Genomic DNA, 25040 nt, shown 5'->3' on the forward strand with positions numbered 1-25040 from the left:
ACAATGATGGAAGATGTCATGGGAAGTACTAGATTTCCCACATTCTCGTACATTTTCGCAATTTGAGTTGGTTGAAAAAACCTCTTGAACATGAGAGTGTCCCTTACAATATTCCATTGATACTGTCTTCTCCCGATGACCGACAAGTCAATAAATCGTATAAGATGGCGTGACCTGCTGCCTCAAGGAAATAGAATTCTTTGGACAAATACGTATGTATGTGTGTATGTATGTATGTATGTATTTATGTATGTATGTATGTATGTATGTATGTATGTATGTATGTATGTATGTATGTATGTATGTATGTATGTGTGTGTGTGTTCGTGTGTGTGTGTGTGTATGTGTGTATGTGTGTGTTCGTGTCTGTGTCTGTGTGTGTGTGTGTGTGTGTGTGTGTTTGTGTGTGTGTGTTCGTGTGTGTGTGTGTGTGTGCTCAGACAGACCGACATGGAACGCTCGACTAACCGATAGTTTACTATACAATGATTGCTTAGCTACCAGGTGCTCATAAAACACTTTTGCTTACCAAACATAAAGCTTATGCAATGCCACTGACATTTCCCGAAAACCAAGGTCTATGCGCCGTAGGTATGACACATGTAGGGATGACAGCCGATGTTCCCGAAAAGGTTTAAACACAGAGAAAAGCTTCACAGTACTTGTATGCTCACAGTGTTTACGGTGAAACCAGGTAATATTTATACAAGAAACAAAATTTGCTATCTTTGAATGTATATTTGGTTGGTTTGTTGTTTAACGCCGCACTCAGCAATATTCCAGCTATATGACGGCGGTCTGTAAATAATCGAGTCTGGACCAGACAATCCAGTGATTGACATCATGAGCATCGATCCATGCAATTGGGATCGATGACATGCATCAACCAAGTTAGCGAACCTGACCACCCGATCCCGTAAGTCGCTTTTACGACAAGCATAGTCACCTTTTTCGGCAAGCATGGGTTGCTGAAGACCTATTCTACCCCGGAATCTTCACGGGTCTTGTGAATGTATATAAACTGAGCTGTTTGAGTGTCAATGGTATTTAACGTCGCTTACGACATTAATGGTGTTTCAGTTCCATCGTGGCGTGTGAGCTTCATTTGAAGAAAGTGATGCAGTTCTTTGACGTTTACCTCTTTGTTGAAGCCGTGAATAGCTGCAAAAGTGCTGGTGCGGCGTTAAACAATATTCACTCACTCATTCTTTGTTGAAACTTTGTTATGGTGGTGACAGACCAAGGATCATACAGAGGGAGAATCCAGAATTCAAACCCACGACCAACAGATCTGGCATGGCTATTGGAGACAACTCTGCACACAGAGACCACTGAGTCACATGTGTCTCCTTCCTTCTTGTTACTGAGATCTGTTGTCGTACAAGAGGCTACTCTGGGTAGATGGCAACATTTCACTTGTCTACTGCAAAAGCAAGACAGAATTTGTTTTTGAAAATCGTATATTGTGACCTTTCGTTTGTCGAGAATGCAATCTGATAACACAGCTTCGGTTTGTATCGGACATATCAGAGCTTCGTACATGTGCATCGTGTCTGCACAGCCTTTAACTACAATGCTTTGTGGCACCTTGAACATTCTGGTGTTTACGGCGACATCTGTAATCCAGGAGATGGATTTGATGCATTAACTAATCTCTTTATTTTGCAATCTATCATGCTATGACCTCCTACATAGTCTCGGTGTGGAAACATGGAGCGTCCGCCGTCTGAACGTTTATTGGGGAATTTCATGTGTTCATACAGGATGAGATCTGTCGAGCATAGTCAGGCCTTCTGGCAACTCCACTGGCCTGTAACTTGATGAAAAACCGGGTTTTAATGGCATGGGCCGTGTACATGATTATACTCTGAGACTGCTCTTGTGATCCGATAATAGATCGTGCAATAATTACCACATAATAATGATACATTATAGGAACATGGATCCGACTCGGAATATCTTCAAACATTAAGGGGTGGGTCGTTGTGTGGGGCTACGGATCGCCAAGATTTTCAATGTGCAGTAAACGTGCCAAGACCATGGAAGTATTTGCTAATCGTTGGTACGAATCCCCGATTCCCCCTGACTTTAGTTGTTGGTCTATTGCAAACTCTTGACACAGCAAAAAAAGTGTAGGTTTCCGTCTTCCGGAAACCTTCCGGAAACCTTCCGGATACCTTCCCATTTTGGATCCGGCCCGGATACCTTCCGGAAACCTTCCAAAAAAAATGTCAAAATTTGGGGGGTGCATTTTGTTCACTTAAGTGTGAAACACATAAAAAAATTAACTTGAAAATACCAAGCAATTTGAAGGTTGTTGAAGGCATCTGGAAGGTTTCCGGAAGGTATCCGGAAGGTATCCGGATGCAAATTTTCTTCATGACTTGCTTCTGGTAAATAATGTTAGCCTGTGCATTACAGGTACCTGTTGTAATATTCTGTGTTATTTTAATGGTAAATATCCTCCTAAAACATTTTTGGAGAAGAAAATTGTTCAATTTCATATTTTGTCCTTTTCGGATGTTAATGGTATTTAATGAACAAACATCAGTTCTTGTATAATGATATCCTTAAATTTCATGTCCAGACTTCCAGTTTGTACTGAGAAAAAGAAAAAGTTACAGGTACCTGTTGTAATATTCTGTGTTATTTTAATGGTAAATATCCTCCTCAAACTGAGATATGTGGGCATGCATTGTTCACAAGTTGTTTTGCGACATGGGTCCAATGTGTGAAGCTTATTGCTGGTGTCCGCCACCATGATATTGTTGCAATATTGCTAAAAGTGGCAAAACAGCATTCTCACTCACAAAAAAATGGAAAGTCATTGGCTATGTGCTTTGGCATTTGGCTCTGGTGAGATTAACAGATTAGTTTGGAACGGTATCAGTACTTGTTATATCGGGACAGTGTAGTTTCATGGGAATATAAAACAGAATACAATTGTCCCAAATTGGTGCATAAGACTAATGGCATCCATAGAAAACACCTAAATAAAGTACAGAAAAAATATCAATGTCATTTGTCTACTAAGGTGGAACTACAACTTTTGTTAAGTATTTATAGTAGGAAAACATTCAGGGCATTAGTACATTTCATATTTGTTCAGCACCTATGTTATGGCTGATCAGTATTATATATCTTTATGCTAATGAAGCAAAACAAATCATGTTTTTGGAAAAAAATCTTATTTATTGATTATATGGCATTTCATTGGTACATATCACAAATTGAAATTTGATCAAGCAAGAAGAGGAACTAGCATAAAGTAACCAGTGGTGTTTGCAAGGCCTTACAGAACAGACGCTTCAATGCCATTTTCTAAATAAACAAATTAGTCAAATCTCAGAAGAATTTTATTGAAGAAGAATATCTAAAGTCAATTATGTTTCTGCAGTAAACCACAAAAGTCATTCAGATTTGTATGGTCAGCATCGGTGTACACAACCTGGACATAGTCACAGTGCTTTGGCATAAAGTCATTCAGACTTCATTAGTGTCATAATAAAACCACCTACAGTCACACTGATGTGGCATTATTCATTCAGAATCATCACTTTCTGAGGTGAATCTGTTGGTTGTTATCAGGAGTACTGTTCATCTTCCGGCGAGTCCCTTGTCTGAATTGTGTGAGCAGGATCTTCTTAAATGTAGCTGGTGTGAGATTGTGAAATCCAGGTACCTGAAACATTTCATAACATCTTTAGAAACTTGTTAGTCAAAAGTTATGAAACACACACATATTTACAAATGTTTAAAGTTGTTTTCTCAAACAGTGAGGTATTGACAATTTATCTTGCAACTGATATTTAACCAATCTTTGAACATGTAAATAAGCCATTGCAAACAGTAAAGTGTTCAGAAAATACAAAAATGTATCCGGTCTTCTAAAACAATACCACAAGGTTCACCTGAATTTTGGTTGAATGTTTGCATTACATCAAAATGTAAGGAAGGGTAAACAAGACTATGCAAAACTAAGTTACATAGGTTCTTACATACATAAATACATAAATGCAACTATTCATAATTATCAAAACACATGTCATGTAAGTGATCTCAAAATACAACATAATGAGCGAGTGAGTTGGTATAGTTTCATGCAGCTTGTTAGCAATATTCCAGCTATGGGCTTCACACATTGTACCCATGTGGTGAATTGAACCTGGGTTTCAGAGACTGTTTCACCCACTAGGCTACCCTTGCACACCAAATACAAAAGAAAGTATATTAGGAATTCAGACAATAGATATTCTCACCAAATTCATTAATTCATTAATGGAAGCTATATTGAAATTCAAATTTTGACAAATTAGGATGAGACTGTAGAAGCATTTATCTAAGTTATTATGGATATTAAATATCTACCGTTAATTGGTAGTCCATCATAGACAGTGATAAGAAATTCAACTGAAAAGTACAACCTGAACCATCAACTAAAAACTATGTATATTACATTAAAGGGGCCGGTCATGTATTACCGGTATGTTCTCATTCATTTTTGACACAACCCTCCCTGAAAGAAAATGCAAAGCACTTTATATTTTATTGTCCATTTTGTCAAAAGTCTCCCCTAGAGACTCTCACATTTTAGGGTGACCCTCCCTGTTTGTTCTGATCTGAATTCAAATATTCATGACTCATTATCATATTTTATCATTCATCCTATCTTTTTTGAAAATTAACTAAATAAAGATTAACTATAACATGCAAATCTGCCAAAATATTGGCCTGGCAAAGTTTAAATTAATCATAATTACTGTTATAAAGTTTTGGATCCATCGTCTGTTTCTAAATACAGTGAAACCCAACTTTGACTTGTGTGGCATTGTTGAATCATCTACCCAATGTTCTTTATGCATTGATATGCATCTGCACAGAGTGGTCAAAGTCTGTGTCTGACACATAGTGTGCTACAAGGGAGACATCAGTTTGTGTCTAGCCAAACTGTCTGATAATCTCAAGGGCTGCCTTGGTAGCATCAAGGGATGTAGCTAATCCTAAATAAACATAAAACAAGTGACATCATCTCTTCTACAGAACACATGATCAAAGCCTGCCCCACCTTTAATGTTTATTACCTTGCTACTCTAAAAACAGCTAATTAGCAAAATGAACTCAATGTCAACTCATTGTGGACTAGGGATTAACAGGGCAATTAGTGTCGGGTGGGTATTAGTACTTGCAATTGTCTGTTAATTACTTAACTGAGTAGTGATGGCTTAGTCAGCTGTGCCTTTACAATTGTTATTCAACTTATCGAGTCAGTTTACTATGTACCATGCTTCTTGGGACCAAGGAAATGTATCTTGCTGGATAACAGTTTTTTTCTAATTTATCAGAGATCAGAAATAATAATAATGACGTTTTTGATGTGCATTTCTTTGTTGTGTTCACTAGGATGATGGTGATGGTGTTTGAATTATTAGACACTATTTATTCCAAAAGAGGAATAGGGTTGGTGAAGAGGCAAAGCTTATTTGAACAACATATATATTGATATACAGAAACTGTACAACTAACAGATTAACTGTATCTACAGTTGAAACTATCATGATGCAAATTTTCACTGAATCAAAGTCATATCTTTTCAAGACTCAGATCAGGTTGTAGTGATTGAAGGTCACATTAAACTTGCTAATTTCAAATCATTCATCCCACACTTATGATTTGGTTTGTTGTTTTATGCCGCACTCAAGCAATATTCCGGCTATATGTAAATAATCGAGTCTGGACCAGACAGTCCAGTGATTGACATCATGAGCATCGACCCACACAATTGGGATCAATGACATGCATCAACCAAGTCACCGAGCCTGATCGCAACCTGATGGCGTTAGTCAACTCTTTAGACGAGCATTGTCGCCCGTTACGGAAAGTATTGGGTTACAAATATCCCTTGTAAAACCTTTCAACATGTTCAAATGACACATCGAAAGGCCATTGTGAAAAATTGCACCATGTTAGGATTCTTAAATACAGTTTCAGCTTGACATTGAGTACTTTAAACTTTAAAGTGAAAAATACATTCACAACAGTCGGTGAGTAAATTGGAGTAGGGGAATAATTTCGAAGGTAAACTTGTTTCAACGTTTAACAACTACATGCATTTGTGTTTGTATGAGACGATGTGTGTTTAATTCCATATATTTTACTTCAAAGCATGTTATCACAATAAATTGAGTCGGGTATCGGATTAGTTGGAGTAGAGGCTAATTTCTATTGTAAACCTGTTTTAACATTTCACAATTATTGGTCTTTGCAAGTTATCAATCCTAGTTTAATTTCATTTATTTTACCAAGGTAAAAAAAAAAATAAGGTGTCATTTTCGTCAAGTAATAATCGCCGTTTTCGCTTTCGGCGAGTATTTCGCCAGTCAGTGCTGTTTTGCTAAGGTGTCGTTTCAGCTATAACCCGCTTATTGCACATTATTAGTTTCAATTTATATTTATAATCATTTTAACCACTGTAATAAGTAAAAAAAATGAAATAAAAGTATATAGAAAATAAACAAGCACTTGTTATAAAATGTGCATCCGCAGGCAATATTTATAAGATAATCCTGCATGTAGCTGTGGCCATCACACTGAAGATGCACTTCACTTCTTTTTCATATGTCCAAATTACAATGATTTAAGACAGAATATGTACTATTATGTTAAGGGATATGATCTAAATTCAATTCTATTAGGTAATCCTGAAAGGACGTCAAAAATAAACTTAGAAATTCTTAAATCAGTAGAAGACTACATTCAGCTATCCAATAGGTTTTGTGATTGTACATAGCATCTTAAATTTATAATACTATTCCTTGCCGTATATTGCAGTACACTATTACTACTAAAAATGCGACCTGACAGCGCCGACAACGTAGTTTCTATAATTAGAACATGTATATAATTGTATTCCTTGACTGTACTTTTGTCATATCATATTGTATTCTAATTCTGGAGCGGTATTCAAATAAGTTTTTGCTTGTTTACCCATCCAGTTCACATATAAATGTTTAAAACAATATTTAGTAAACAAATAATTTAAACTCATGCCACAACATAGCGTGTGAAGACGATAGACCACTGAAAAGAGCATATATATGCACATCCAATGACCCCTGACATCACAAGGCATTGTTTTGCCAGGGTGTCAGGCAACAGAATACTACGAATTACATCACAGGGTACTGTGACCTGTTTGAAAAGTTAGGTACTGTATTCTAAAGGTAGGCCCAAAATTCTAGACAATCCAGTGATTGATATTGTGAACATCAATCCACACTGTTAGATGGTCACTGTCAGATGCCATGAACCAGGTCACTGAGCCTGATCACCTGATCTATTAGGTTATCTCTTATGGGTGAGGCTAAAACGGCACCTCAGCAAAATGTCACTGATTTCTCCAACGAAAACAGCACCTTGATTTGGCAAAAAGGGCTACTAATTGTTGTCTGTTATCTGGAGAGACATGTTGATTCCTGGCCGAAATATATATAAATGAAATTTCTATAAAAATACTATTTATTTCCTACTTACTAAAATAAATATGACATATATAGTATACCTGTTGTCCAGTTTCTTGACATTTTCGCCAGACTCAGGTTCAGCTTGACATTGAGCTAATCTGAGTAAAGCTACTTAAAACTTCAAAGCATGTGATCTTTCAATGATAAGTTTAGTTGCACCTCCCAATCAGAATCATGAGTAAATTTGAGCAGAGGCTAATTTCTAATGTAAACTATTTTTAGGTGACTAACATTTAACAATTATTTGTGTTTGCAAGTTTAATTGCATTTATTTTACTTCAAAGAAATCAAAGCATATTATATTTTCACAATAAGTTTAGTTGCGTCTCCAAATCAGAGTCGGCAAGTAGATGCTAGTTTTTAATGTAAACCTTTTTGAAAATTTCTGAGTTATTTGTGTTTACAAGTGACCATGCAAGTTTAATTTCATGTATTCGGGCATATTCAGACCCAAGGTAAAAAAAATAACAAGGTGCTGTTTTCACCAGGCAATAGTAGGCGAGGTACTATTTCCCTTTATAGTATTACCCTCTCTTACAACTAGCATAGGTTCATGGGGACCAATTCCAACCCGGAATCCCCAAATGAGTGGGTATGGTTTTACGCTGTTTTTAGCAATACCACAGCAAGGGACACCTGACATAGACTTCACACACTGTACCCATGACAAGAATCGAACCTTGGTCTTCAGCACTTCAACCACTAGGCTACCCCACCGCCAAAATTCCCAACATGATAAAGTTGTCATCACGGTATTCTTCAACAAGTTCAAGTGAAAATATCCATACCTTTCAAATGTCTTATCTTCCACTTCACTATGTTCACTGTTGCAAAACTCCTGTCATTTAATTTGTTCTTGATTATTCACACCTGCAAAAGTAAGTTTAGTCGGTACGGTATGAACTAAAAAAATGAGTCACTATAGAGTATCTAGATAAAGGAATACAAGTAAGCAAACATATTTCTACATCATATACATTAGCAAGGATTAACATAAATTAGGTAGATTGCTTATCCTACAAAAATTAAATCGCACATTTACTAACATATATAACACAGAATAAGTGGCTTACAGAAGATAAATAACTTTAATACGTGATCAATATGATTAACATATTCCTTACCTGAATCAGAGACCATATAACAGTCTATGTATTATGGTCTCTGTCTGAATATGTCACATCTTCAGCTCCCTGCAATCGAGGTTGTGAAACATTTCTGCTGTAGGAATATTACATCCGCTGGGATATTCCTTGTCACACTGCCTGGCATGGTAGGCAAACGCATATTCCATACACCACATAGGTATACTTCCTAATACACACTGTCGAAATCCCCGCGGCTCCCAATATGGCCTGTATGAACTGTAATCGGCCAACCTCGTCTCTTTCCGTAACTGCTGCAGAAATGACCGCTCGTCATTCGTGACCAACTCGTGTTATTCCGGGACAAGCAAGTCTACCCATAATTCCCTGTATGGCCGAGGGCGCCATTTTGGAACACAATTGTAAACAAACACTCAAACCTCGTGTACTCGATGTACACCGTGATGCTTGATTGCGATATGCTTACCTCGTGTATCGATACATTGTTCTCAATCACCCGTAACTCGGAAATCCCGGTCGAAATCCACCTGAGCCATCCACAACGAGGACGTCAAGTATTTCGAAAACTCGATTGACAGCCGAAGGAAGGAAGAGCAGCTTGCAGATGCCAGGTATGTAGCAGGGCTTCGAGACATAATGTTCCATGATTTCTATACAGAGATCTTATGGAATGGATTGATTTAGATATTTTCCTGTTCTCCATGTAACTACTGTAAACGTCAAGGGCCTTTTAGTTTTGTTGTTTTCGGAAACCCTTTGTTATTATTATGATCAAGTGTTTGTTGTGACATGGTATTTCTATTTGGGCTTGCATAAGAGCTACAGGTGCAGGACTTTTAAGGGTCGTGTCCTTATTCTCAACATAACGCTGGGATTTGATGATGAGGGTTAGTTACCAAGGGTATAAATCTGGCAAAGTGCATGTCAAACAAAACGTGGCATTCAATTCCAATCATGTATTGCCACCTGAACCACCTGAAAGTGAGATATGGATTACAATGAATAATGACAGCTTATCAATCTTTAACAAATTCACACTGAAACATTGAAAGGATAAAGACAACTTAGTTGTTTTCTGTTTCAGCATGTTCAGGGTTTGTGGGCAGGTTCACAGACATCCTCAGGGAGGATACCAAGTATTGAGTGAGTATTTTTGTTTGTGATAAATACAAACTACATGTATTCATCATGGTATATTTCAATGTAATGTGAAACGTCACACTCACAATAGTCCAGCTCTGTGATGGCAGCCTGTAAATAATTGAACATGGACCAGGCAATCTAGTGATTGTTATTTTCAGCAAAGATCCATGCCCTCAGAGTATGATGACAACCTAGTCTGACCACTCAATTCATTAGTTGATTAGTGTTTGCAGCGGTAGAAACTAACACTTTCAGTCCACTAGTCCTAAAATGATAGCATATAGCATGTATAGCAAAACCTTTAAAATGTCAAAATGACTAGTGCCAATTTCTAACCCTGGTGTTTGGATGTTGTGTTTGTGTGTGTATGTATGAGTGTATTTAGGTTGGTTTGTTGTTTAACGCCGCACTCAGCTGTATGACGGCGGTCTGTAAATAATCGAGTCTGGACCAGACAACCCAGTGATTCATATCATGAGCATCGAGCCACGGAATTTAGATCAATGACATGCATCAACCAAGTCAGAGTCTGACCACCCGATCCCGTTAGTCACCTTTTACGACAAGCACAATGGCCTTTTACGGCAAGCATGGGTTGCTGAAGACCTAGTCTACCCCTGAATCTTCACGGGTCGAGTGTATTTAACTTATATCATGAATCCTATACTTGTTTCTCTGTGCTTTTACAATGTAACCCAAATTTTCTCGGGAATAATAAAGTATTCTCTTATTTATATCATTTCTGAACAAAGTTTCATATCAAGGTTAGATCTCTGTCAAAACAGTGCCATGGAAAAGCCAAACAAATAGCCTAGAAATAAAAGTAAATACTGCATTGCATTAATCTGCATTTCAAGAAAATGTGGCAATAATTCATGGAATGATATTCACCTCGGTGAGGATCTCTCTGCATTGTCGAACAAGTTATTTCCTATGTAATGTATGTGTTGAATGACCCTGACTTTGTTGTCAAAATATTGTTTTAACATTTGTTAAATATGGGGATAAATGTCATCTCTGAATGTTTGACATGAATTATTATGATTAGGGTAGTTCTAAGTCGGAATCACAACCGGGGTCTTTTCATTTGAATCAAATGTACAACATGTACAGTTTGGACATTTCTGTGATGTGAATGCTACTTATGTTTGTAGAATGTCCGGATGAATAAAAGAGACAGTCATCCGTGCAGCATCAATGCAAAGAAAGACCATAGAAGAGCAACAGTGAGTGGTAAATATTTTGAAATTATTCTGTTTGGTTCATATGGTTATTTTGCAAATATGTCTTCAGTTTGTTCCTTATCGCTGTAGGCACGGATGTCCTATTATCTAAGGCACTACAATTTTCTGTGCAGAGTTGCATCTCTTGGGCTTAGCAGAAACCTATAGTCATGGGTTCAAATCCTGGTTCTCCCCGATTATGTTGCTAGGTTTGTCAGCATTATACACATACTCGTGGGATTCATCAAAGACCTGCATCACTTAGGACTTTCTTCCCACATCAAACTAACATGCGGTGATATATCTGGAATACTGTTCAAAGCAGTGTTAAAGCCAAATCATTTATTTAACACTGCATCCAGCAATAGTTTGGCTATATGACAAGGATTGTGAATATATATTTTTCCATGTTGATGAGTTGAAACAATCACTAAATGACATCTCTTAAAAAGATTCCCAGCATTCCAAGCCTAATTAATAGATAAGGTTGTGATTGAGTAGGCTCATTGATCACATGTAATCATACCACAGTGATGTGGGATATTGTCCATAATAGTTATCATCGGTTTGTCTGGACCGAGTTCATAACATTAGTCACTGGTTTGTCTGGTTGAGATTTGAGATGTGATTATCTTAAATGTTTAGCATATAGACTCACATATGACAACTTAAGTGATTTTGCTGCCTTCTATCTGTAAGTACATGTGGCAACAATTCTTTTTGATTGCTAAAATCTTTTTACATAATGCTGCAGAAACTGAAGTCCTGCTTGAGATCCCTGGATGAGTACTCCAGGTTGACAGTCTGGAAGGACCAGACAAGGGAGTCCTAAACAGAGGCTGCACCCCTTCAGATATCAGAGGTGATTTGCAGACAGCGATGATGAGGGTCCTGTTATTTCAATGGAGGCCGACCGAGAAATAGTATGCCAAATGGTACTGGGACACACAAAGGCTGGTCTGGCTAATGTGAGAAGACCAACCAATGCCAAGCTGGAGTGGAATTCTTCCAGGACATTCAGGAAATTCTTGTAAACACTTGAAAGGAATGATAAATGGGACTTATTGTCTTTAAATGTGGACCCAAACACCAAATGGAAAGTTCACAATTCTACTAACACAATGCAGCAGAGATAGAGTCTAACTGGTATCCCCTCATCCTGGTTCCTGTTCATCCATGGCAATATAGAAAGAAAAGGAGGATTGAGGGAAAGTAAGTCATCTGAACTGGTGAACATAATCCGTAGGTACTGTCAAGCGAACAGTTATCACACTCTGTTATGAGTATTGAAGAATAGGATGAAATTGCATACTGCATCAGGAACCATCATGTGAACACTGTTCAATCTTATGGGTGAGGCTAAAACGGCACCTCAGCAAAATGTCACTGATTTCTCCAACGAAAACAGCACCTTGATTTGGCAAAAAGGGCTACTAATTGTTGTCTGTTATCTGGAGAGACATGTTGATTCCTGGCCGAAATATATATAAATGAAATTTCTATAAAAATACTATTTATTTCCTACTTACTAAAATAAATATGACATATATAGTATACCTGTTGTCCAGTTTCTTGACATTTTCGCCAGACTCAGGTTCAGCTTGACATTGAGCTAATCTGAGTAAAGCTACTTAAAACTTCAAAGCATGTGATCTTTCAATGATAAGTTTAGTTGCACCTCCCAATCAGAATCATGAGTAAATTTGAGCAGAGGCTAATTTCTAATGTAAACTATTTTTAGGTGACTAACATTTAACAATTATTTGTGTTTGCAAGTTTAATTGCATTTATTTTACTTCAAAGAAATCAAAGCATATTATATTTTCACAATAAGTTTAGTTGCGTCTCCAAATCAGAGTCGGCAAGTAGATGCTAGTTTTTAATGTAAACCTTTTTGAAAATTTCTGAGTTATTTGTGTTTACAAGTGACCATGCAAGTTTAATTTCATGTATTCGGGCATATTCAGACCCAAGGTAAAAAAAATAACAAGGTGCTGTTTTCACCAGGCAATAGTAGGCGAGGTACTATTTCCCTTTATAGTATTACCCTCTCTTACAACTAGCATAGGTTCATGGGGACCAATTCCAACCCGGAATCCCCAAATGAGTGGGTATGGTTTTACGCTGTTTTTAGCAATACCACAGCAAGGGACACCTGACATAGACTTCACACACTGTACCCATGACAAGAATCGAACCTTGGTCTTCAGCACTTCAACCACTAGGCTACCCCACCGCCAAAATTCCCAACATGATAAAGTTGTCATCACGGTATTCTTCAACAAGTTCAAGTGAAAATATCCATACCTTTCAAATGTCTTATCTTCCACTTCACTATGTTCACTGTTGCAAAACTCCTGTCATTTAATTTGTTCTTGATTATTCACACCTGCAAAAGTAAGTTTAGTCGGTACGGTATGAACTAAAAAAATGAGTCACTATAGAGTATCTAGATAAAGGAATACAAGTAAGCAAACATATTTCTACATCATATACATTAGCAAGGATTAACATAAATTAGGTAGATTGCTTATCCTACAAAAATTAAATCGCACATTTACTAACATATATAACACAGAATAAGTGGCTTACAGAAGATAAATAACTTTAATACGTGATCAATATGATTAACATATTCCTTACCTGAATCAGAGACCATATAACAGTCTATGTATTATGGTCTCTGTCTGAATATGTCACATCTTCAGCTCCCTGCAATCGAGGTTGTGAAACATTTCTGCTGTAGGAATATTACATCCGCTGGGATATTCCTTGTCACACTGCCTGGCATGGTAGGCAAACGCATATTCCATACACCACATAGGTATACTTCCTAATACACACTGTCGAAATCCCCGCGGCTCCCAATATGGCCTGTATGAACTGTAATCGGCCAACCTCGTCTCTTTCCGTAACTGCTGCAGAAATGACCGCTCGTCATTCGTGACCAACTCGTGTTATTCCGGGACAAGCAAGTCTACCCATAATTCCCTGTATGGCCGAGGGCGCCATTTTGGAACACAATTGTAAACAAACACTCAAACCTCGTGTACTCGATGTACACCGTGATGCTTGATTGCGATATGCTTACCTCGTGTATCGATACATTGTTCTCAATCACCCGTAACTCGGAAATCCCGGTCGAAATCCACCTGAGCCATCCACAACGAGGACGTCAAGTATTTCGAAAACTCGATTGACAGCCGAAGGAAGGAAGAGCAGCTTGCAGATGCCAGGTATGTAGCAGGGCTTCGAGACATAATGTTCCATGATTTCTATACAGAGATCTTATGGAATGGATTGATTTAGATATTTTCCTGTTCTCCATGTAACTACTGTAAACGTCAAGGGCCTTTTAGTTTTGTTGTTTTCGGAAACCCTTTGTTATTATTATGATCAAGTGTTTGTTGTGACATGGTATTTCTATTTGGGCTTGCATAAGAGCTACAGGTGCAGGACTTTTAAGGGTCGTGTCCTTATTCTCAACATAACGCTGGGATTTGATGATGAGGGTTAGTTACCAAGGGTATAAATCTGGCAAAGTGCATGTCAAACAAAACGTGGCATTCAATTCCAATCATGTATTGCCACCTGAACCACCTGAAAGTGAGATATGGATTACAATGAATAATGACAGCTTATCAATCTTTAACAAATTCACACTGAAACATTGAAAGGATAAAGACAACTTAGTTGTTTTCTGTTTCAGCATGTTCAGGGTTTGTGGGCAGGTTCACAGACATCCTCAGGGAGGATACCAAGTATTGAGTGAGTATTTTTGTTTGTGATAAATACAAACTACATGTATTCATCATGGTATATTTCAATGTAATGTGAAACGTCACACTCACAATAGTCCAGCTCTGTGATGGCAGCCTGTAAATAATTGAACATGGACCAGGCAATCTAGTGATTGTTATTTTCAGCAAAGATCCATGCCCTCAGAGTATGATGACAACCTAGTCTGACCACTCAATTCATTAGTTGATTAGTGTTTGCAGCGGTAGAAACTAACACTTTCAGTCCACTAGTCCTAAAATGATAGCATATAGCATGTATAGCAAAACCTTTAAAATGTCAAAATGACTAGTGCCAATTTCTAACCCTGGTGTTTGGATGTTGTGTTTGTGTGTGTATGTATGAGTGTATTTAGGTTGGTTTGTTGTTTAACGCCGCACTCAGCTGTATGACGGCGGTCTGTAAATAATCGAGTCTGGACCAGACAACCCAGTGATTCATATCATGAGCATCGAGCCACGGAATTTAGATCAATGACATGCATCAACCAAGTCAGAGTCTGACCACCCGATCCCGTTAGTCACCTTTTACGACAAGCACAATGGCCTTTTACGGCAAGCATGGGTTGCTGAAGACCTAGTCTACCCCTGAATCTTCACGGGTCGAGTGTATTTAACTTATATCATGAATCCTATACTTGTTTCTCTGTGCTTTTACAATGTAACCCAAATTTTCTCGGGAATAATAAAGTATTCTCTTATTTATATCATTTCTGAACAAAGTTTCATATCAAGGTTAGATCTCTGTCAAAACAGTGCCATGGAAAAGCCAAACAAATAGCCTAGAAATAAAAGTAAATACTGCATTGCATTAATCTGCATTTCAAGAAAATGTGGCAATAATTCATGGAATGATATTCACCTCGGTGAGGATCTCTCTGCATTGTCGAACAAGTTATTTCCTATGTAATGTATGTGTTGAATGACCCTGACTTTGTTGTCAAAATATTGTTTTAACATTTGTTAAATATGGGGATAAATGTCATCTCTGAATGTTTGACATGAATTATTATGATTAGGGTAGTTCTAAGTCGGAATCACAACCGGGGTCTTTTCATTTGAATCAAATGTACAACATGTACAGTTTGGACATTTCTGTGATGTGAATGCTACTTATGTTTGTAGAATGTCCGGATGAATAAAAGAGACAGTCATCCGTGCAGCATCAATGCAAAGAAAGACCATAGAAGAGCAACAGTGAGTGGTAAATATTTTGAAATTATTCTGTTTGGTTCATATGGTTATTTTGCAAATATGTCTTCAGTTTGTTCCTTATCGCTGTAGGCACGGATGTCCTATTATCTAAGGCACTACAATTTTCTGTGCAGAGTTGCATCTCTTGGGCTTAGCAGAAACCTATAGTCATGGGTTCAAATCCTGGTTCTCCCCGATTATGTTGCTAGGTTTGTCAGCATTATACACATACTCGTGGGATTCATCAAAGACCTGCATCACTTAGGACTTTCTTCCCACATCAAACTAACATGCGGTGATATATCTGGAATACTGTTCAAAGCAGTGTTAAAGCCAAATCATTTATTTAACACTGCATCCAGCAATAGTTTGGCTATATGACAAGGATTGTGAATATATATTTTTCCATGTTGATGAGTTGAAACAATCACTAAATGACATCTCTTAAAAAGATTCCCAGCATTCCAAGCCTAATTAATAGATAAGGTTGTGATTGAGTAGGCTCATTGATCACATGTAATCATACCACAGTGATGTGGGATATTGTCCATAATAGTTATCATCGGTTTGTCTGGACCGAGTTCATAACATTAGTCACTGGTTTGTCTGGTTGAGATTTGAGATGTGATTATCTTAAATGTTTAGCATATAGACTCACATATGACAACTTAAGTGATTTTGCTGCCTTCTATCTGTAAGTACATGTGGCAACAATTCTTTTTGATTGCTAAAATCTTTTTACATAATGCTGCAGAAACTGAAGTCCTGCTTGAGATCCCTGGATGAGTACTCCAGGTTGACAGTCTGGAAGGACCAGACAAGGGAGTCCTAAACAGAGGCTGCACCCCTTCAGATATCAGAGGTGATTTGCAGACAGCGATGATGAGGGTCCTGTTATTTCAATGGAGGCCGACCGAGAAATAGTATGCCAAATGGTACTGGGACACACAAAGGCTGGTCTGGCTAATGTGAGAAGACCAACCAATGCCAAGCTGGAGTGGAATTCTTCCAGGACATTCAGGAAATTCTTGTAAACACTTGAAAGGAATGATAAATGGGACTTATTGTCTTTAAATGTGGACCCAAACACCAAATGGAAAGTTCACAATTCTACTAACACAATGCAGCAGAGATAGAGTCTAACTGGTATCCCCTCATCCTGGTTCCTGTTCATCCATGGCAATATAGAAAGAAAAGGAGGATTGAGGGAAAGTAAGTCATCTGAACTGGTGAACATAATCCGTAGGTACTGTCAAGCGAACAGTTATCACACTCTGTTATGAGTATTGAAGAATAGGATGAAATTGCATACTGCATCAGGAACCATCATGTGAACACTGTTCAATCTTATGGGTGAGGCTAAAACGGCACCTCAGCAAAATGTCACTGATTTCTCCAACGAAAACAGCACCTTGATTTGGCAAAAAGGGCTACTAATTGTTGTCTGTTATCTGGAGAGACATGTTGATTCCTGGCCGAAATATATATAAATGAAATTTCTATAAAAATACTATTTATTTCCTACTTACTAAAATAAATATGACATATATAGTATACCTGTTGTCCAGTTTCTTGACATTTTCGCCAGACTCAGGTTCAGCTTGACATTGAGCTAATCTGAGTAAAGCTACTTAAAACTTCAAAGCATGTGATCTTTCAATGATAAGTTTAGTTGCACCTCCCAATCAGAATCATGAGTAAATTTGAGCAGAGGCTAATTTCTAATGTAAACTATTTTTAGGTGACTAACATTTAACAATTATTTGTGTTTGCAAGTTTAATTGCATTTATTTTACTTCAAAGAAATCAAAGCATATTATATTTTCACAATAAGTTTAGTTGCGTCTCCAAATCAGAGTCGGCAAGTAGATGCTAGTTTTTAATGTAAACCTTTTTGAAAATTTCTGAGTTATTTGTGTTTACAAGTGACCATGCAAGTTTAATTTCATGTATTCGGGCATATTCAGACCCAAGGTAAAAAAAATAACAAGGTGCTGTTTTCACCAGGCAATAGTAGGCGAGGTACTATTTCCCTTTATAGTATTACCCTCTCTTACAACTAGCATAGGTTCATGGGGACCAATTCCAACCCGGAATCCCCAAATGAGTGGGTATGGTTTTACGCTGTTTTTAGCAATACCACAGCAAGGGACACCTGACATAGACTTCACACACTGTACCCATGACAAGAATCGAACCTTGGTCTTCAGCACTTCAACCACTAGGCTACCCCACCGCCAAAATTCCCAACATGATAAAGTTGTCATCACGGTATTCTTCAACAAGTTCAAGTGAAAATATCCATACCTTTCAAATGTCTTATCTTCCACTTCACTATGTTCACTGTTGCAAAACTCCTGTCATTTAATTTGTTCTTGATTATTCACACCTGCAAAAGTAAGTTTAGTCGGTACGGTATGAACTAAAAAAATGAGTCACTATAGAGTATCTAGATAAAGGAATACAAGTAAGCAAACATATTTCTACATCATATACATTAGCAAGGATTAACATAAATTAGGTAGATTGCTTATCCTACAAAAATTAAATCGCACATTTACTAACATATATAACACAGAATAAGTGGCTTACAGAAGATAAATAACTTTAATACGTGATCAATATGATTAACATATTCCTTACCTGAATCAGAGACCATATAACAGTCTATGTATTATGGTCTCTGTCTGAATATGTCACATCTTCAGCTCCCTGCAATCGAGGTTGTGAAACATTTCTGCTGTAGGAATATTACATCCGCTGGGATATTCCTTGTCACACTGCCTGGCATGGTAGGCAAACGCATATTCCATACACCACATAGGTATACTTCCTAATACACACTGTCGAAATCCCCGCGGCTCCCAATATGGCCTGTATGAACTGTAATCGGCCAACCTCGTCTCTTTCCGTAACTGCTGCAGAAATGACCGCTCGTCATTCGTGACCAACTCGTGTTATTCCGGGACAAGCAAGTCTACCCATAATTCCCTGTATGGCCGAGGGCGCCATTTTGGAACACAATTGTAAACAAACACTCAAACCTCGTGTACTCGATGTACACCGTGATGCTTGATTGCGATATGCTTACCTCGTGTATCGATACATTGTTCTCAATCACCCGTAACTCGGAAATCCCGGTCGAAATCCACCTGAGCCATCCACAACGAGGACGTCAAGTATTTCGAAAACTCGATTGACAGCCGAAGGAAGGAAGAGCAGCTTGCAGATGCCAGGTATGTAGCAGGGCTTCGAGACATAATGTTCCATGATTTCTATACAGAGATCTTATGGAATGGATTGATTTAGATATTTTCCTGTTCTCCATGTAACTACTGTAAACGTCAAGGGCCTTTTAGTTTTGTTGTTTTCGGAAACCCTTTGTTATTATTATGATCAAGTGTTTGTTGTGACATGGTATTTCTATTTGGGCTTGCATAAGAGCTACAGGTGCAGGACTTTTAAGGGTCGTGTCCTTATTCTCAACATAACGCTGGGATTTGATGATGAGGGTTAGTTACCAAGGGTATAAATCTGGCAAAGTGCATGTCAAACAAAACGTGGCATTCAATTCCAATCATGTATTGCCACCTGAACCACCTGAAAGTGAGATATGGATTACAATGAATAATGACAGCTTATCAATCTTTAACAAATTCACACTGAAACATTGAAAGGATAAAGACAACTTAGTTGTTTTCTGTTTCAGCATGTTCAGGGTTTGTGGGCAGGTTCACAGACATCCTCAGGGAGGATACCAAGTATTGAGTGAGTATTTTTGTTTGTGATAAATACAAACTACATGTATTCATCATGGTATATTTCAATGTAATGTGAAACGTCACACTCACAATAGTCCAGCTCTGTGATGGCAGCCTGTAAATAATTGAACATGGACCAGGCAATCTAGTGATTGTTATTTTCAGCAAAGATCCATGCCCTCAGAGTATGATGACAACCTAGTCTGACCACTCAATTCATTAGTTGATTAGTGTTTGCAGCGGTAGAAACTAACACTTTCAGTCCACTAGTCCTAAAATGATAGCATATAGCATGTATAGCAAAACCTTTAAAATGTCAAAATGACTAGTGCCAATTTCTAACCCTGGTGTTTGGATGTTGTGTTTGTGTGTGTATGTATGAGTGTATTTAGGTTGGTTTGTTGTTTAACGCCGCACTCAGCTGTATGACGGCGGTCTGTAAATAATCGAGTCTGGACCAGACAACCCAGTGATTCATATCATGAGCATCGAGCCACGGAATTTAGATCAATGACATGCATCAACCAAGTCAGAGTCTGACCACCCGATCCCGTTAGTCACCTTTTACGACAAGCACAATGGCCTTTTACGGCAAGCATGGGTTGCTGAAGACCTAGTCTACCCCTGAATCTTCACGGGTCGAGTGTATTTAACTTATATCATGAATCCTATACTTGTTTCTCTGTGCTTTTACAATGTAACCCAAATTTTCTCGGGAATAATAAAGTATTCTCTTATTTATATCATTTCTGAACAAAGTTTCATATCAAGGTTAGATCTCTGTCAAAACAGTGCCATGGAAAAGCCAAACAAATAGCCTAGAAATAAAAGTAAATACTGCATTGCATTAATCTGCATTTCAAGAAAATGTGGCAATAATTCATGGAATGATATTCACCTCGGTGAGGATCTCTCTGCATTGTCGAACAAGTTATTTCCTATGTAATGTATGTGTTGAATGACCCTGACTTTGTTGTCAAAATATTGTTTTAACATTTGTTAAATATGGGGATAAATGTCATCTCTGAATGTTTGACATGAATTATTATGATTAGGGTAGTTCTAAGTCGGAATCACAACCGGGGTCTTTTCATTTGAATCAAATGTACAACATGTACAGTTTGGACATTTCTGTGATGTGAATGCTACTTATGTTTGTAGAATGTCCGGATGAATAAAAGAGACAGTCATCCGTGCAGCATCAATGCAAAGAAAGACCATAGAAGAGCAACAGTGAGTGGTAAATATTTTGAAATTATTCTGTTTGGTTCATATGGTTATTTTGCAAATATGTCTTCAGTTTGTTCCTTATCGCTGTAGGCACGGATGTCCTATTATCTAAGGCACTACAATTTTCTGTGCAGAGTTGCATCTCTTGGGCTTAGCAGAAACCTATAGTCATGGGTTCAAATCCTGGTTCTCCCCGATTATGTTGCTAGGTTTGTCAGCATTATACACATACTCGTGGGATTCATCAAAGACCTGCATCACTTAGGACTTTCTTCCCACATCAAACTAACATGCGGTGATATATCTGGAATACTGTTCAAAGCAGTGTTAAAGCCAAATCATTTATTTAACACTGCATCCAGCAATAGTTTGGCTATATGACAAGGATTGTGAATATATATTTTTCCATGTTGATGAGTTGAAACAATCACTAAATGACATCTCTTAAAAAGATTCCCAGCATTCCAAGCCTAATTAATAGATAAGGTTGTGATTGAGTAGGCTCATTGATCACATGTAATCATACCACAGTGATGTGGGATATTGTCCATAATAGTTATCATCGGTTTGTCTGGACCGAGTTCATAACATTAGTCACTGGTTTGTCTGGTTGAGATTTGAGATGTGATTATCTTAAATGTTTAGCATATAGACTCACATATGACAACTTAAGTGATTTTGCTGCCTTCTATCTGTAAGTACATGTGGCAACAATTCTTTTTGATTGCTAAAATCTTTTTACATAATGCTGCAGAAACTGAAGTCCTGCTTGAGATCCCTGGATGAGTACTCCAGGTTGACAGTCTGGAAGGACCAGACAAGGGAGTCCTAAACAGAGGCTGCACCCCTTCAGATATCAGAGGTGATTTGCAGACAGCGATGATGAGGGTCCTGTTATTTCAATGGAGGCCGACCGAGAAATAGTATGCCAAATGGTACTGGGACACACAAAGGCTGGTCTGGCTAATGTGAGAAGACCAACCAATGCCAAGCTGGAGTGGAATTCTTCCAGGACATTCAGGAAATTCTTGTAAACACTTGAAAGGAATGATAAATGGGACTTATTGTCTTTAAATGTGGACCCAAACACCAAATGGAAAGTTCACAATTCTACTAACACAATGCAGCAGAGATAGAGTCTAACTGGTATCCCCTCATCCTGGTTCCTGTTCATCCATGGCAATATAGAAAGAAAAGGAGGATTGAGGGAAAGTAAGTCATCTGAACTGGTGAACATAATCCGTAGGTACTGTCAAGCGAACAGTTATCACACTCTGTTATGAGTATTGAAGAATAGGATGAAATTGCATACTGCATCAGGAACCATCATGTGAACACTGTTCAATGTGCGATATACTATAGGCATATGAATAAAAGAAATTGATAATTTGATTGTTGCTTATGTTTCATTTGCCAGCTGTGTAAATGGGGATGTTTCATGATTTTGCCTCAGTTTAATAGCCACACTTATCTTATGAAACCATGCATTGCTTGGGCATCTCAAGATAAATAACACATGTTTCCTTTGCTCTGAAAATGTCTGATGACACATTGATCTGTTATGTCAAAGGTTAAAGTCACAACCAGACAAAAAGTTTGTTTGTGGTCTAACTCTTCCTTTGGGCAGGGGTCGAAGTTGGAAAAAGGTCGTGTGTGATCTATATATACTACATTTTCCCTTAAATTGCCTTTTCTAACTTTTAGTAACTCTTATACATATACTGGTTACATTACTTCCATATTTTGGTCAATGATATGTTGAATTCTACCAAAGGACTGCATATTTGGTTTATGTGCTGGATAGCTCTTTGAAATGTTTTTGAAATATTTATCACTGATATTGAAGGTCAAATTCACACTCAGAAGTGATAACTCATGAGGGTTTGAAGTGTAAGATCAAGGAAACAGTGAAGGGGTCATTCATTAAGTATTTCTGCAATTATAACTAAAATGCCTATTTCTGGAGATATTTGTGAAGTATTAAGCACATCGTTGTTTTATTATTTGAATACACATATATGTGCAGTGGTTACAACTCCAGTGTCAAATTAACTGTCAATCCCTTTTAATAAAATAATTCACAGTAACTGAGGAAGAGCTTACTGTAGTACCATAAAACTAGGGTGAGGCAAATGTCAATGAAGTTAGTATTTTGGATATAACAAGTACATGTACCGTTACAAATAGTCTTATTATCATCTCACTAGGACCAAAGGCCCAAGTGAGCACATTGTCAATGACTTTTTCTTTTTCTCAGTACAAACTGGAAGTCTGGACATGAAATTTAAGGATATCATTATACAAGAACTGATGTTTGTTCATTAAATACCATTAACATCCGAAAAGGACAAAATATGAAATTGAACAATTTTCTTCTCCAAAAATGTTTTAGGAGGATATTTACCATTAAAATAACACAGAATATTACAACAGGTACCTGTAATGCACAGGCTAACATTATTTACCAGAAGCAAGTCATGAAGAAAATTTGCATCCGGATACCTTCCGGAAACCTTCCGGAAACCTTCCAGATGCCTTCAACAACCTTCAAATTGCTTGGTATTTTCAAGTTAATTTTTTTATGTGTTTCACACTTAAGTGAACAAAATGCACCCCCCAAATTTTGACATTTTTTTTGGAAGGTTTCCGGAAGGTATCCGGGCCGGATCCAAAATGGGAAGGTATCCGGAAGGTTTCCGGAAGGTTTCCGGAAGACGGAAACCTACACTTTTTTTGCTGTGTGACCAACTCAGACTGTAGAGTGGATCGGTGGTTCGGACCTGCAATTGTAACCTTGTTTCAAGATGTGTCATGCCATGAATCAATTTGCTTGAATTGTATGTGATGTGGAGTAGCCCAGATGTGAAAGGCCCGGGGTGATTCGAAACATGTCCCCTGTGGTGATAGTGTTGGACTATTGTTAAAAGGGGCTTGAAACCGTGCTCAAGCACTGGATTTTCAACATTTGGCCGCATATGCCAGCATCATGCAATAATATATATCCCAAATTGACTTCATGCATTCGATTGGGACTGTTACTACTACTACTACTGCTACTACTACTACTACTACTACTACTACTACTGCTGCTGCTGCTGCTGCTACTACTACTTATGCTACTACTACTACTACTACTACTACTACTACTTAATAAGTATAAACGAAACTTTTGCTATTTCAAATGTAGTGCTGATATATCTCCAGATAACCTAGCTCTACATTGAAAACACAGTACAGTAAACTACGGTTATAACGAACTGAAAGGGGCCACTAATTTTAGTTTGCTATAACCGTAGTTCGTTATAAGCATATGTACAGCATAACTACGGCAAATTTTAGGGAAAAATAGTAACTTCCTTATATCCATAAGTTCGTTATAAGCGTGTTCGTTATAAACGTAGTTTCCTGTAGGTATATTGTCCATTCTACCATGACAAAACTAAACGCTAACTCTTCGTGTTAGCGAAGATAATTAGCAGAATTAGATAAGTCCAATGGTTTGAGTAAGTTTTTTATTTGAATTGTGAATGGCTACGTAAATGTTAGGCAAATCAGCTGTTTCAATCAGAAGTGTTTATTGTGGTTTGAAACCCCTGACAATCAGAATCGAGTATTACGCATATTACACACCCCCAATCACGCCCATGTCACTGTAATAGATACCTGCATATACACAGTATATAGCAAGTACAATTATATGTATAAATGCTGCACATACTACCCTTTACATTACAATCTTCTTGTCCTGAGATGAATTAAACCATCCCCATTAGAGACGCGTACGGATGTAGCTGTCTGTGGTATTTTGTAAAACTGATATATATATATATATATATATATATATATATATATATATATCTTCATTCTCCAGCACATACGCAATCAATGACCCATTAGTGCGTCAGGAAGAACATGAATACATGACAATTTTTTTTTATGAATGAAGAGTTTTATATTCCTATTTATTCTTTTTAACAACGAATATTTGTCTGTGTTTGTCTGTGTCTTGATTCGTTTACACAGGGTATGATTAAAGTACAAAGATAACTCCGCAGTGCTGTAATCA

General features: G+C 37.7%; 4 long non-coding RNA genes across 7 annotated transcripts; 3 read left to right on the forward strand and 1 right to left on the reverse strand.

Annotated features, from left to right (window-relative positions):
• Nucleotides 1-3267: 3267 nt before the first annotated feature.
• On the reverse strand, nucleotides 3268-9184 carry LOC139460741 (uncharacterized). The gene is made up of 3 exons (XR_011652831.1): nucleotides 8645-9184; nucleotides 8309-8390; nucleotides 3268-3682 (listed from the first exon to the last, which is right to left on the reverse strand). It is a non-coding gene; the product is annotated as an uncharacterized lncRNA (long non-coding RNA).
• On the forward strand, nucleotides 8997-12311 carry LOC139460740 (uncharacterized). 2 transcript variants are annotated; one of them, XR_011652829.1, is made up of 4 exons: nucleotides 8997-9237; nucleotides 9711-9769; nucleotides 10924-11002; nucleotides 11747-12311. It is a non-coding gene; the product is annotated as an uncharacterized lncRNA (long non-coding RNA). The 2 variants fall into 2 exon arrangements; XR_011652830.1 differs by having other exon boundaries at nucleotides 10924-10995.
• Nucleotides 12312-13987: 1676 nt separating this feature from the next.
• Nucleotides 13988-17302, forward strand: LOC139460742 (uncharacterized). 2 transcript variants are annotated; one of them, XR_011652832.1, is made up of 4 exons: nucleotides 13988-14228; nucleotides 14702-14760; nucleotides 15915-15993; nucleotides 16738-17302. It is a non-coding gene; the product is annotated as an uncharacterized lncRNA (long non-coding RNA). The 2 variants fall into 2 exon arrangements; XR_011652833.1 differs by having other exon boundaries at nucleotides 15915-15986.
• Nucleotides 17303-18978: 1676 nt separating this feature from the next.
• On the forward strand, nucleotides 18979-22398 carry LOC139460743 (uncharacterized). Of its 2 annotated transcripts, none has more exons than XR_011652834.1 (4): nucleotides 18979-19219; nucleotides 19693-19751; nucleotides 20906-20984; nucleotides 21729-22398. It is a non-coding gene; the product is annotated as an uncharacterized lncRNA (long non-coding RNA). The 2 variants fall into 2 exon arrangements; XR_011652835.1 differs by having other exon boundaries at nucleotides 20906-20977.
• Nucleotides 22399-25040: the final 2642 nt, after the last annotated feature.

Source organism: Haliotis cracherodii, unplaced genomic scaffold (genome assembly GCF_022045235.1).
Source record: "Haliotis cracherodii isolate W230 unplaced genomic scaffold, xgHalCrac1.p SCAF_14, whole genome shotgun sequence".
Taxonomy (NCBI): domain Eukaryota; kingdom Metazoa; phylum Mollusca; class Gastropoda; order Lepetellida; family Haliotidae; genus Haliotis; species Haliotis cracherodii.